We start from the raw sequence: 13,441 nt of genomic DNA on the forward strand, positions 1-13,441 counted from the left end.
ACATACATACATATACATACATACAAATACATACATACATACATACATACATACATACACATGCGTGCATACACATACACAGAGTATATGCTGAGACTCTTCTAGATAATGGACAAAATTGCTATTCCAAGACTTTCATTTTAGAATATGACAGCGTGGTAGTTAACACTATCAGCTGATGAGTCACCAAATCACATCCTCTGGGCATGTCTTTCAGGGAACTAATTAATTGTGCCATTTGAAGCAGGACCACCTATTCTATGAGAGTTGCTATTGAGTGGGCTCCATTGCTAGACTGCATGGTAAAGGAGACATCACATTGCTAACAGATCTTTATCTTGCTCTGCTTCACGAATGCAGATATAAAGTGACCAGCAATCTCATTCTTGGAACCATGGCTTCTTTTCCAAGGTAGTTTTAGCCCTTCTTAATCTGTGGACCATACTGAGCTCTTCCTTCCTGGGGTTTCCCTCTTCAGGTCTTTTGTCTTAGTGACAAGAAATGTAACAACCACCGATGATAAATGAAAAGATGACTGAGGTAGAAATCCATGCTAGAAAAGGCAAAGCATTCCCAGGAATAAGAAATTTACCACTGGAAGAAGGTCCATGTGTTGAGGCAGTGTTCTACCTGTGGCCAGATGAAGGAGACGGTCTCGGGATAATGAGGCAGACTGGTCTAAAGAAAGAAGAAACAATCTTGCCAAAACCTTGGTGAGTGCAAGCAGGCATGATTTGAGGCCAGAAGGAAGAAGAACAGCATGGCTGACTGATCCTGGGAGTGGGGATGGGGGAACGGTAATGATAGAGGACTAAGGGGAAGGGACATTACATCCTGGTCTGTCTGGGAAGACCTCGGTGGTGTGCAGTCTTATAGGACATGACTTCCCACATTCAAGAATGAAGTCTACGCCTTTGCTCCATATTTTAAAGATGAGATTCTTTGTTGGCTTCTGCCATAAAACCCTTCCAACTCTTCCACCTGGAAGGAGATCAAAAATCAGTTATAGGGAACATCTTCCAGTCCCATGTGACTTTACTTTGATGCCACCATTATGGCTCCCTCTCTGGTATTCTTTCACCACCCCAAACATCTTCTCACTACTTCCTCAGTGAAAGAGTCCGTTTCTTCTTCTAATTCGTTGTTTATTCTTCTAATTCCGAAAATCTAAAAGTCTCAACACAGGAAAGGTAGCCTCAAAGATACTTGTGTTTGCCTGAGGTCAATTTTCCTCTACCATCCACTGAGTAATAAAATATAGTAAATTTTTCTCCAGAAAAGAAAATACAAGCACTACTACTATTCATTAGAGTACAGGTCTGTGGAGCTGGGGAGGTGAACCAGTGTCTAAGAACATGTTTCTCTCCTTCAAGGAACAGATGTCCCCGTTTCACTCACAGGGCTGCTCACAACCACCTGTGACTCCTGTTCCAGGGCATCCATTACTTCTTTCCTGCCTTTGTGGTCAGTGTACACATGGACTGCATTTATGTTAACACAGGTAAAATCCTCAATCTATGCAATAAAAACAATATGAAAATCTGTAGTGCTAAAAGATATGGCCTTTGTTATATTCTAGATCTTAGAGAGAGAGCAACATGTTGGTAAGAGTCAGGAGCTTCAGGCTAAGAAATTCAAAACACAAAGACAAGAACTAGTCTGTTTCTTCCTCAGCCTGCCCGTTTTTTTTTTTTTTTATTTCCTCATTAAAAATTCATTCAGTAATTTCCTTCTATGTTTTTTCAGCCCCAAATATGGCGTGGCAATGTAGAGGGTGTGTCAGTAGACAAGACAAATGCTCTGTAGTCCAAGCCTGTGTTCTTTGGCAAGAGAGAACAAGGGCACTGAAGAGTTTGTCTCAAGACACTGCTGTTCCATGATGGTGATGTGCATCCCTGAACTTCGCTGGGAGGAAATAGTCTGAAGAAGATAAAGGAGCAGGCAGCAACAAATGTGCAGTAGTTATCTTGCTGAAGAGCAGAACACTTGGAGATTTCATCTCTAAAATACATCAATTCTCTTTTTCCTCCCCGTACCATTTAAGATCTCAGTTTCTTCTCCCTGTAGCATTTTATGCATTGAAAAGTGCCTTTCACACCCTTCTTTCTTATATGTATCTGGCAGGAATGCACTCATTTTAATTTTCGTGCCATTCCTTTGCATCAAATACTGCATGTTTACCAGGAGCACATTTAAATACAGACTATGTCATAAATCCAAAAGCCGCTGTTCTCAAGTCCTTTCAGGTAAATACTGTTTGTTGTTACCAAACCTGGAAATAACACGCCATAATTGTATAACTTGTATGTCTTTGAGTTGATATTGAAATATTTGATAGAAAAACGTCTCAGAGTAGATAAAAGAACGTCAGTGGTTTGTTGTGTGTGAACTCTGAGTGCCCTCGAGGACACCGAGGTTGTTCTGTGAGGAGCTCAGTTGTTCTGGAGCTGAAATGGCGTTGTTTTCTTTGGTTGCTTTAACTCACACAAACCCAACGTAATTCTCTGTTGCTCTCAGAATGACCTTCTTAGTTACATCAAATCTATATATCTAGCATTAAGGAAGGACATATCAGACACAGTATTATTTCTTTTTTCTGACTGCATTCACAGGTTTGTTAAAGAATTAATTTAATGGAAACAAACTATAAATAAGCTAATTTCTGTTAGGATAATAAGAGCTAAGTTTACAGCACCCCCCCCCCCCCCCCCCGTCTCCAAAATTTAAAACATAGGGAAGTTTTGTTAGGCAAAGACTAATCATGAACTACAGGTTGGCCTAACCCTTGCTTCTTAATTCATGTTGGGCTTGAATTAGAGATCCTCCCACCAGAGGATCTCTGGTTTTATGAGAATGGGACACCATGCCATTGGTGCACAGAATAGTCTTAGAGCATCAGTTCTCAACCTTACGGTTGTGACTCCTTTGGGGGGGGGTCAAAAGACCCTTTCACTGTACTTACCTAAGACCATCAGGAAACACTCATATTTACATTATGATTGATAACAGTGGGAAAATTACAGTTATGAAGTACGACTGAAAAATAATTTTATGGTTGTTAGTCACCACAACATGAAGAGCTGTATTAAAAGGTCCCAGCATTAGGAAGGCTGGAGCCACTGTCCTAGAGTAAGATAATTATCTGTCCCAGCATTAAAGCAACATAGAAGAAAGCAGAGAAAAGACTGGGACTTAGATGTGAGCTCTTGGAGCAGGAACTGCATCCTCACTGAGACTTGAAGCTGAGCCAGGAGCCTCCTGAAGCCAGTAAGGCTGATTCTGATCTTTCTTGCTACTTTGAATTGATTTTTTTTAATATTATGAATTTTCCTCACTGAAATACCTTTATGAAAATGATAGCGTGCTATATGCTATCAGATCGAAAGGGTTTAAACTCAGTGTTTCATCAAATCCAAGTTCAGAGCTAGAGGGGTTTTGTGCATTTCTCTATTTCATTCTGCTATGAAGTCTAAGCCAATAAATCGCTGAGGTTGAATAACTCAGTCAACACTTCAGAGTGCTGTAGTAAGGAGATCAAACAATGGGTTACGGAAAGTCACACTTCTGTTTCAGTGGAGAGAAATGTGTGTGTACACTGTATTAAAATTGTTCTTAGCCAGTGTTCCTGTCTTGTTCACTGTAGCAAACATGAACAGAACAATCACCACTATAAGAATATCTAACAATGCTCAGTGCATTGCATCTAAATAACCATTTACATATCGAATCCCACTCTGTTTCTTACACCTTTCTGTTTTTGTATAGGCAATAAATAAAATAATTAAGATCAATAGTTAACAAAACATACGCTTTTAACCATGATGGAAAAATCTATCAACTACACCTGACTTTTAGTTACTCCTTATAAAAATAATGTTTCTTTCTTATATAAAAGTAAGAAAAGGCAATTAGATGAGTCTTTTTTAAAATATTATTTATTTAATGTATATGGATACACTGTAACTGTCTTCATACACATCAGAAGAAGGCATTGGATTCCATTACAGATGGTTGTGAGCCACCATGTGGTTGCTGGGAATTGAACTCAGGACCTCCTCTGAAAGAGCAGCCAGTGCTCTTAACAGCTGAGCCATCTCTCGAGGCCTAGATGAACCTTTTAGAGTAGTTATGATATGTGTATGCCTGTGTATTTATCAACATAAGGCAGTTCTTTTTCCTTGAGTTGTTTATTGGAAGTCAGATACTTTACAAGTCATTATTTGGTTACCATGTGCCTAGATTCTGACTTTCTTGGTGTACCATCATATGAAATCTTAGGGAAAAAAAATCTCAATTGTTATTTTAGACTAATTTATTGGTCATATAGCATGTTTATGCTTATAATATACAGGACTCAACTTGGCAGATTCACGTAAAGAGAGAGAAAGAGAGAGAGAGAGAGAGAGAGAGAGAGAGAGAGAGAGAGAGAGAGATTGATTTAGGATTGGAAACTTCACAGTTGTCCACAAACACAGTTACAATGTCTGTGACTTCAGTGTTCTCTCCGCAGCACCAAAAGCATATGGAGTCTCCATAACTGACCATTTTTGAACTTATTTCATATTTCCTAAAAAAATGTGTATAAATAATATCCCTGAGAGATATGGAAAAAAATCTGTCTGAATTTATACCCTGCAAATTCCTTATCAGAAAAGCACATTTAATGTTGTCATTAAGTTTTGTAAGTTCTGAGAAGTTTAGGGAAAGTAGGTAGTGAATTAGTGTTTGTTATAAGAAATCAGCTAAACATTAATTAATCAGAGGCAATAGCTGCTGAAGTAAAATGCTACTAAGCCTATTACAGAAATGAATCTTACTTTTTCTGCCAAATACCTTGTAATTAAAAGAAAATATATAGGCAAGAAGCTTAATCAGCAACAATAATATTAATACAATATTGACTTCTGTGCATTAATTTTACAATAAGCATGACTAGGCCTGTATTAACCCGATGGTATATATATATAGCATTGTTTTTATCCTGGGTCCTGGGTCCTGGGCCCTGGGCCCTGGGCCCTGGGCCCTGGGTCTATGGCACTATACTTAGGAGAGGGAATCTTGTGTTGAACATTCACCAGCATCTTTTGTTTCTTATTCTCCAGATGATAGTAGAATCAGCCTCCTGTTTTTTATGACAAGTCAAATAACCTACCTGTCCTTGACAAAAGCATCCCTTTCTGTAAATGAGAATTTCTGGTTTAGAAATAGACTCAGTAAGGGCAAAATTGCTAACTATCAATTTATTGTAGATCAGGTGACCAGTCATTGGCATGACCTTACGTCGACCTTATTATGGATCAGATTCCATAATTTCACTGTATATCTTACAATTGCCATTAGAGCCCTCAATGTTTTCCCTACCTATGTTTTGCTGTATGATAAGGGCCTTTATAGCCTCTCAAGTCCCCAAGCCTACTGCACATTTCCCGTGTTCCTTGAAACCATCTCCGAACACAAGATAAATGCTTTCTGTTCAACCCTGACTCATCTCTCACGATGTTACCAAGTGTGACAATTTAACAGGTCCAGCAAACTTGAATGAATTACACTCGAAAAGAAAAGTATGTTCTCATAGTGTGATGCTTATTAAACGCTATCAAAGTTTTGATCAAGAGTTCCCCTGGTGCCGACTTCCACAGCTCAGAGCTGCACTAATGCAGGTGTTGTTGTGCCTGTCAAATGTTGAATACAGAAAGATCTGCAGTGCATTTGCTTCCTGTTGCTACCAGTGAAGCATTGCTTCTGGGCAATGCCTTCCTGTCTACTGTTCCCAGTCCAATTTAAGCAGTAAGTAATGGTGCCGTGTTTTTCTTCCTCTGGGAAACCCTTACGAAGTTTAATTTACTGTTTCCTAACTACTTACAGTAGTATCAGTAGTTAATGTTTGAGAATTTTAATAGTGGCAATTTCTACTGATCTACATTTCACCCTCAGAGATGAACATTTTAATATTTCCACTGGGTTTTTTTTTTCGTACATAACAACTTTATTTCCTATGACTGTAGAATGAGTCTAACGTTTGCTATTTCCTGCGGCTGTAATCTTCTCCTTTGTGCTTGTGGGTTTGAAAACCTGAAGATGTTTAGCATCTTTCAAAACAAAGCATGTGCCTGACACCAACTTACTTGAGTTTTACAGGTTCAGTTTGCAGGGAGGCAGAATGCTCTGAGAGCTTTTGGTGAATAGATAGATATGTAGAACCTTAGAGAGTTAAGTAATGTCCTCACATCTCAGGCTCTATATCTATTTGGAAATCAATTATAGTGGCTTCATATTTATCTTCTTTTTTTCGTAATATATTTATTTTTGAGAATTTCATATATGCACATGATGTACTTTGATCATATCCACTGCCACATACTCACTTCTCCACTTCCAACTTGCCCTGGATGTTTCAACATGTTCTGTCTCAAACTTAATGTTCCTTCTAAAAAATCAAACAAAAACAAACAATCAAAACCATCTCTTATTATTGACGCTTGCCACATGTTGAACCATCCACTGGACCACTGAAGCACAGGCATACCACCAGTGACCATCACCACCAAAGAAAAAGGGTTCTCCTTTCCTGTAATGTGCATCATGTTGGTTAACTGTCATGCATTAGAACTCACTGAGAAACTGGATTGTCAGACCCAAACATGTTTGTTTTTAAAGTGTCCCCCTAGGCCTCTTGTATGATGGTCAGCTGTCTTCATGCTCTTGAAAGAGAAAAGAAAGCAGAAAAGAAAAGCCTAAGAGTAATTACAGTGTGTACTTAAGAACAGCTAAAAGATAGATGATTTCCATCAGAGGCTGCTATTGCTCAACCCTCCACATAAAAATTACCTATAGTAGAAAAGAGAAGCCAGAAATACAGCCTTAGGAGGCTCATCCCATGGACAGAAACTGATCAGGAGCTCCAACTGCCTGCTTCAACTTTCCCTGTTTGTGTCTATTGGACATCCCATGAACCTGATTTGATAAAACTAACTCTCCCATCAGTCCTACAACTCTATCAGGGACTCAAACTGACTCTATCTATCTATCTATCTATCTATCTATCTATCTATCTATCTATTATCTATCTATCTATCTATCTATTTATCTTTCTTCTCTTTCTTTCTTTCTTTCTTTCTTTCTTACTTTCTTTCTATGTGAGTCATATTTATATTGTATTTTGTCTATAAATATATCTTTATATAACATAATATATAACATATATTATTAATATATAGTTTATATATCATATATGTAAAATATATTATATATTTTATTTATATATTATATAATATTATGTATAAAATTAATATGTATATTAATTAATATATATAGTGGGGCATTTCCTTGTTTATTGATAGTGGCTGTTTTAGATACATGATTTTATACTGTTTACTATCTATCTATCTATCTATCTATCTATCTATCTATCTATCTATTATCAATCTACCTATCCATCCATCATGTCTATCTAATCTTTCCATCATCTACTCTATCTATCTATCTATCTATCATTTATCTATCATCTATCTATTAATCAAATTTATCATCTATCTATCTACCTACCTATCTATCCATCCATCATCTATCTACCTATATCTATGTCCTGCTATTTATTCCTTTACCTTAGCTTACTGTATGCTTAATAAAATCAGTCAAAGACAAACTGTGGGTAGATTGTCCATGCAAAACATTCCCCCAGAAGACACCATCTCCAGTCGCTCCTCAGCTGCATGTAGGGCCTCGTGAGCCACTCCTACATCTGTGTCATCGTTCCTTATTCACTCACATGGAATACAATCATGACTTTCACTTGAGAAGACAAGCTTGAGGTGCAGAAAGCAACCAGATGCAGTGGCACGGGGGTCTGGGCTTCATGATGCAAGTGTTTTAACTCCTTCCTTCATCTTGTTTTTCTCTTTGCTGCTTGTGTAATTACTCCCCTCCCTTATTATTGAAGGTATTTTAACTTAGAGATGTTGAAAGTGAAGTTTCACGGGAATTCATAGTGACATTTACTGAGGAGTAAGGGACTTTGGGACAGGCTTGCTAAGCCTCTCTCATGAGGATCTCTCCCACACTCAGGTTCCCCACTTCCAGATCTTTCCCACTGTATTCCCCTGAGGCTCAGTTTTCAGCCAAAAATCCTACATATTTACTGTCCACTGAGCCGTAAGAAGTAACATTTCTTTATTTTAATTATGGTGTTTAGTTCCTGTACATACATGTTATATAACTCCCACATAAAATGACTCAAGAGATTATCTTGGAGGCCACTGGGTGAGTTCCAGACTTGCTCCTACACAGAAAAGGAAACAGGACCTCTTAGAGCCTATACTTAGTTCCCAGGATTCACAACCACAATGAGCAAATGAGTCATTCTGTAGCTGTATCGATTCGGATCAACCACCCAAAAGGCAGATACACACTTTAAAACCTAACCGGAACAGACTTCACGGAGAAAACTCGTGCTTGCACAAGGCTGTGTTACTTAGCTGTGAAGGACCCAGCACCCCCCCCCCCCCAGCTGGATGTGGGTTGCTGGGCCCTTGTGCTAGAACACTGCTTTGGCACTGTGGAGAAAATTGCCATTTTGCCTGTGATCAAACACCCAACAATAAATTCCATTAAAATCCAAGAGCTCTGAAAAGGCTTTTTTTCAGGAGAAATCAAAACAAACCAGAAAAAGACCTTGTAGACAAGAAAAGAGAAAAAAAAAATCAATTTTAGGTTAAAATCAGTCTGAGGGGTGTAGGAGAAGAGGAAATCTTTTAAGAAACCCCTGGGGTGCCTGCTCCCACTATTGGCAAACATTTGGTATTATTTAAAATGTAGGGTTGCCTGGCAGAGTGAAAGGTGCAGCCTTTTGCACCCTTATTAAGTCTTTTAGCAGTGAAATGCTAAAACATCTCATGCTACAAGAGCCGGAGCTGACTGAGGAGAAGAAATCAACCATTTTCTTTAAGTCAAGGCACCGATAATATTTGTTTTGTCTTATTGATCCTGGTTCCTCCTCTTTAGTATGATTTGCTATGTAAAGTCATTTGCAGACCGAGCATTTGCATAGTCTTCCTTGGTAAGAATCAGGAAAGGCATGTTGGAGATCATTTCTGAACTACACTCTCCTGTTTATACAGCAATAATTAGTTTTCAGTTTTGCATCTCCCATAACGTTATCGGAACCCAGAGTTTCAGAACTGAGGGGCACATGAGTTGAAGCAGTTACCTAAAGCACCTATTGCAGAAGCAGTCATGACCGTGTGCATTTTTCCTGAAAGCTTCACTTTTGAGAAGCAGCTGCTTTTTTTTTTGTCCTCTGAAATAATAGAAGAAGGAATAATTCTTCCAGAAAATGCTCCATGACATGCAGAAGACCTAGTATCTGGTACATTCTTTTGTAATGTGCCTTCAAACCCTCTTCTCCAGCCATGTGTCAACTGTCACATGAGAGATACACATTGACCAGCTATCTGCTCCATGTCATGTAGGTAGCATATGAGGCTACACAAAACACCATCCCCAGGAGAACTGCTTATAAAGACTAGGGATGCAAATGGTCCTCTTCCCATGTTGTACTCTCTCCCTCAGCAACCCCCTCTTAGGAGTCTCCTATCCTGTAACTTACCTAGCTGCATTTCTCTGTTGCCAACATTTTCTTGTCTTAGTTCTCTAGAAATGCTTCCACGCTTTCTCTTTTTCAACAGGTCAGGCTAAGTCCTAGGTGTCCCCCAAGACTTGTTTTCCAATAACATATAACACTGTGTGGCACAATCACTGCACGTAAAACCAGGACACAGTAGGCCACTCAAAGATTTCTGCTCTATTCCCACATTACCAAGAGACAAAACAAAAGTCCTTACACTGGCCCATAATTTGCCACTTTCTCTCTACCGCTTCTGATGTCACATAGTACCGCTTCTTTTCTATCTCAGAAACTTCTGCAGATGGCTTTCTTCTGATCTAAGCCTCTTTTTTCCCCAAATATTGTCCAAGTTTCATCTGGAATGTCTTCAAGTTCTCTCAACTGGTCTTGGTGATGTCTTCTTTGATTTTTTTGTTTAACACTCTCCTCCCAACCTCCTAAAACACTCTGGCATCCTTGCTATGTGTTTCATGGTGCTTACATATATCCAGTAAAACACATACTCATGCATGTAGAGATAGAGTTCTTCATTGTACACTGTGAAATGCAGTCTCTGCAAATACATTTCTTTGGTCCTCTTCTTGTACCTTAGCTTAGGCACCTGGTCAACACTTGTGAAATGGTGAGCTGTGGTATCTAATATTCTTAGAGAACCAAGACAGTGCCTTGCTTATTTTCCATTACAAGCTCTTATTCTGTTATATAGTTAGGGCATTTAATAGCTTATTGATTCACTCAAATTATTGGAAGGGCCAGCTTCTGGATTTAGGAAAATTTTCCAAAGAATTGTCTTTTAATTTTCATTCAAAAAGTTGCTGAAGATAGTCATAGTCATGGATCAGTGAAAAGCTATGGAGGACATGCCAGTCTATGTCAGGAAATAAGCTATGTTATATATATGGCAGATAGTTATGAGTGGATAGATGTGAACCATCCTATGGATGCTGGGAATTGAACCTATCTTTTCTGCAAGAATAGTAAATGGTCTTAACCTCTGAGCCATCTCTTCGGCCACAAGAATACTCTTGATAAGAGAGAAATATGCTCTTTAGAAGGAATACCTTTATAATAGACATACATCAATAACAAGCAAATTATACACAACAATAGTCCATCAATTTAAGAAAGAATCTAAAATATTAGAGCTATATGCTGTCAGGCAAGTCACAGTTCCTGAAAACTTCTGAGAAAACATAGTTAATCTTCCAGATTATTTTTTTATGTCTTTCCCTCTCCATGCTCTCTCTCTCTCTCTTCATTTCCAGTTCAGATTCTTCACATAATCCATGCACACATGGGAATTCATTTTCTCTATACAACCCAAAGGCAGGAGCCTTACATATATTTCCCATTTTTCAATTTCTCCTAGAGAGTGTTTCCAGCTGTATTTTGGTGCTATGTAGATGTTATGGTGTGCCTCAAAAAGGAAACACTGGGGAGGCTGGCAAAATTCTCAGAGGATGCTGAATTCATTATCTAAGCTCCTGGGTACCAGAGAATAAACTGGTAAACTGAGAACATAGGACAAAGGCTGGGAGATTGCATAGAGGACAACCGACATTCTTACTTTAATACATCCCATATGTCATCCCCCAATGTTTGACCCAATTGGTCTAAGAGCATAAACCATCACAAGAGTCAAGGTTAAATATACTCTGTTGTCCTTGTCCTTAGTTATATGTCTTTCTAAGGAGGCTGTTCTCTCAGTTCCTGTTCAAAATTCTGAGTGTTGTGATGACTTGCACTGAAATGAGATGTTGATGAGAGATGCTGAGGCAGAGTGGCAGAGTGGCAGAGTGGCAATAGGGATAGCTATGTTTCCCTTTGAAGTATTTGTGTTTCTGTTTGAGTTCTGTGGATTAAACTCAAGATTGGATACAGCTGATCTCATACTTTCACACACACACACACACACACACACACACACACACACACACACACACACCATGGAAATTGTCTCTAAACAAAAGCTTGATGTTACAACCTGAACATTTCTGAGATACAGACTTTTATTTCATCTAATTTCTTTGATCATACCTGGTTGTTTCTCAAAGGAAGAGGGAGACAGAGAGGGGAAATGTGGTGTGGGTGGGGGAGGGAAGCAGGAGAAATCTCCATTGCTGGGAGTCCAATGTTAAGGAGACTCTACGGAGTCACATGAAAGCATTCCACGCAGAGAGGGGTTACCTTTGGCTTTCCTGTCATGCATGATTGATGCTTCTCCTTTATCATCCATGCTCATGTGTCCTAGTAGTTTTTGTCTTTCCCACTGTCACAATTATAATTAATGGTTAAGGTGCAGCCACTGGCATAACACCTGGCTATTAATTTCAAGAGGTAGCTTGGGGTGCACAACATTCAACCTCACAGATACCCAGGAAGAAGCTGCAGAATGTGCTACATCACCCAAACATGAATCCTCTACTTTCCGACACCACATCTGCAGTGTTAACATGGAGTCTATGCTGGCATAGATTCACTCGCCTCACTTCCCTGCCATTGTGTGTTTCAACCCTATTTCACAAGCTGGAAGGAATAAGATAAATTGTGTGTGTGTGCATGTGTGTGTGTGTGTGTGCACATGCATGCAAGAGTGCATGAGTGAATGTGTGCGTGTCTCTGTGTGTGTGTGTTTTAAAAGTACCAAATCTCACACATAAAAATTGAAAAGGAGAAGTGCTTTCTGAGGATGATACAGGAATGGCAGGCTTTTGTAAACAGTAGCTGATACATTGGTCCTGCCTGTGGTTTCTGTAATTTGATACACAGATTATCATCTCGTGTCTGTGTTTGCAGATGTGCATCCTTGGCTTGCTTAGCTTTTCTTTGTTCTAGTTATTCTCTGGTACCCAGGAGCTTAGATAATGAATTCAGATCTTATTTTCTCCCGAACTTGAAGATAAGCTGTAACCCAAACATTTACAGAACGAGGAGCAGTCCTGGTAAAAATGACTCGGGCTAATTTTTACCATTGAGGCAATGATATCTACTCTTGAGCGTGAAGCACAGGCATTTTTATTAAGCAAGACCCTTGGTTCATCTTCCAAAATGTTTGAGAAAATTGAAAACAATACAGCACTGGACTTAATTACATTGAGATTGTCAGTGATTTTAAATATATTGATAATCAGTTCTTCTCCACTTCAGATAAGTAGGTAACTTTCCACGACACTCCTCTGTTCCTGAACTAACTCCATCCCCAGTAAAATAGCAATAAACATCTTAGCATTTTCAAGATTCAAAAAAGAGACTTCCAACTTTAAGATAGGAACCTAACTAGATGATTTTCCTTTGTAACCTAACCCCAGTGAAATAACTTACAAAGCAGGAAATAAATGAAAGAATTTTAAAGTGGTTCTAGATCAGTGGGGCAGAATCTTGCTTGTGTATTCTCTTGAGAAAGGAGAAGCTAGATGTGGTTTTCCTTTGTATAGGGTGTTTTTGTTGTATCCCATATCAGCAGAGTAGCGTAGCAAAAACTTCAGAGGCCACGGACATCCAGAAAACTGAGGGAATCCTGTGCTTGGAGACCTAGAGCCTTATTTAATATTTAACCCTTATTTGAAAAGCGGGAATGTCAGAGAGAATCAAGTAAGGTTTCAGAAATTTACCAGAATACAAAGAGTCCTGAAGGACTGTATCTGGTTTAGTACTACAGTTGATATCACCAACTTCCTAAATGCAGTTGGATTTCTGGGGTCTACTTTCTTTATCTCTTTGGAACAAAAGCCAGACTCATTCCCAGAATGTTTATGCACCAAGGAAATCTGTTTTTTTCTGATTCCCAGCATGTTCTAACCACTACAGTCATACCTAAAG

At 38.9% G+C, this 13,441-nt stretch overlaps 1 protein-coding gene across 3 annotated transcripts in view; it reads left to right on the top strand.

Moving 5' to 3' along the window:
• Positions 1 to 13,441, top strand: part of Ctnna3 (catenin alpha 3) — a 1,449,584-nt gene that overhangs the window by 830,672 nt on the left and 605,471 nt on the right. The gene's annotated exons all lie outside the window — the stretch shown is intronic.

Source organism: Arvicanthis niloticus, chromosome 20, assembly GCF_011762505.2.
Source record: "Arvicanthis niloticus isolate mArvNil1 chromosome 20, mArvNil1.pat.X, whole genome shotgun sequence".
NCBI lineage: Eukaryota > Metazoa > Chordata > Mammalia > Rodentia > Muridae > Arvicanthis > Arvicanthis niloticus.